General features: G+C 63.7%; 1 protein-coding gene across 4 annotated transcripts in view; it reads left to right on the top strand.

Annotated features, from left to right (window-relative positions):
• NADK (NAD kinase) overlaps window positions 1–1,864 on the top strand; it is a 24,961-nt gene that overhangs the window by 16,281 nt on the left and 6,816 nt on the right. The window lies entirely within an intron of this gene.

The following is a 1,864-nucleotide window of genomic DNA, read 5'->3' as shown; positions in this document are numbered from 1 at the left end:
TCCCTTCCTCCTGGGGGAGCCGCGGGGGTTCACCGACTGCAGGTGATAAGGGCGCCGGCTCTTGTGCTGCTGTGACTAAGGCTGCTGAGGGTCCCTCCGCCTTCCTGCAGCCGTCACCCCAGTGTCACGGCCAGGCCACAGGTCACGATCCCTCTGCACAGGGCCACAGCCAGCTCTAGGAACTGTGATGGTGCCTGTGCTGCCACCTCCAGGCCACCTGGGGAACTGCCTTTCCTGGTCTTGGCAGAGCTGTTCTGTCCTCGTCACTCACATCGTTTTAAGTGCCACCTTGGACGGCCTGTCACAATCCCATCTTAGTGGCCATCGCCTACTCCCAGCCGAGCCGTCTGTGTGTTTTGGCTTCGTGAGCCTCGAGTGGGGGCTCAGGTTGCATCTGAGCTGCTCCCCGAGGCCAGGCAGGGCTGTTTGGAGAGGGGTGCTCCAAAAGTGTCCCCAGGACTGCAAACGGGGGTCGAGGATGAGCAACTTGCTCTATCCCTCCTAGGCCCTGCGCCCAGCACTGTCAGCTGGGGGGACGGGACCCCATTTCTCCTCCTTGAACGCCTCCAGCACCGCAGCTGGGTGGGGCAGGGCTTCACGGGCACGGACCCAGCTTTTCCCCCGACGTTCAAAGTGAGATTCGGGAGAGAGATCGGTCAGAGCCTTGCACTTCCTGTCTGAACTTCCACCGCGCGTGCCGGCGTACGTTCTCGTACGTCTAAACGCGGAACTGCCAGCACCCGATCGCTCTTGGCTTACAAGTGTCTGGGGTAGGCCAGCTGCCAGGCTTCTCGGTATCCCCACTCTCCCATCTGGTACCCATCGCTTGTGTGCCAGGGAAGGGTTCGTGTCTCACTTTGCAGGTGACCCAGCAGGAAGTCGAGCGACCCCTTGGCGCCAGGCCCCTGCAGGGCGAGACTGAGCCTGCCTGGGTCAGCGGGGAGGGGGCCTGGACCGCCCGTCAGACTCCCACTGGCTCGGGCAGAGGGCTGCGAGCCGCCACACCCACTCCAGGGCCTGGGGCGGTGCAGAGGGCGATGAGCCTGCCTCTCCCCCCTGCCCGGGCCTGAGCTCCTCCCCCGCTGCCTGTCCCAGCGGCCGCTCAGGTAGACATGCCGCTGTGGCCAGAGGGGGGCAACAGGTCTGGCCTCTGCTATTGAAGGTGACCCTGGGGACTGTTTTAAGTGGGAGATCAGGGAAGAGGGCTGTGGTTTGCGCCGCGGTCTTCGCGCGCGACACTCCTGTGACTTAGTCGTCTTGTGTAGCCCTTAACACTTCAGGGCGGTGTTTCGCTTCCAGTTCTGAGGACACGGAAGTTGGGGCGATGGTGCCGGCGCACCACTGGGAGAGTGGGGGGCAGTGTGCGTTACACGCCTGTCCTTAGCAAAGCATGATGGGAAGGCCGTGCACAAGCCAGTTGTCTGCTCCTCGTGAGCGCACGTGGGACCCGGGCAGGCGGTGCGGCTCGTGGAGATGTTGCGAGTGACCCCTCCCCTCGCAGAGATAGGTGCCCACAAAGGGTGAGTGACGGGCTGAGGCCGGACATGCCACCACTGGTACTAGTGGTTCAAGTCACAGCTTTGGAAGTTGCCAGGGGGCCATCGAGTCGTCAGGAAGCTGCGGCCGTTGGGCAGGTTCGCAGCCTCCATGGAGGGTCCTTGGCTGCATGTCCTGCGGCTGTGAGCGTGGTTTCCAAGCGGGCGAGGTGTGTGCTGACCACAGTGGCCAGCTCATCCACACGCCGACCTCTGACCTTGCTCTCCACGCGAGTCCCAGCTTGCTCCCGTCCAGGCTAGGACGTGCCCACCGTGCACAGTAATCGCAGTCATAGCTGGGGGCTCTGCCCGGGGGGTTCCTCCCCTCA

Source organism: Pteropus vampyrus, unplaced genomic scaffold (genome assembly GCF_000151845.1).
Source record: "Pteropus vampyrus isolate Shadow unplaced genomic scaffold, Pvam_2.0 Scaffold309, whole genome shotgun sequence".
NCBI lineage: Eukaryota > Metazoa > Chordata > Mammalia > Chiroptera > Pteropodidae > Pteropus > Pteropus vampyrus.
This window is presented reverse-complemented; position numbering and strand designations above follow the sequence as displayed.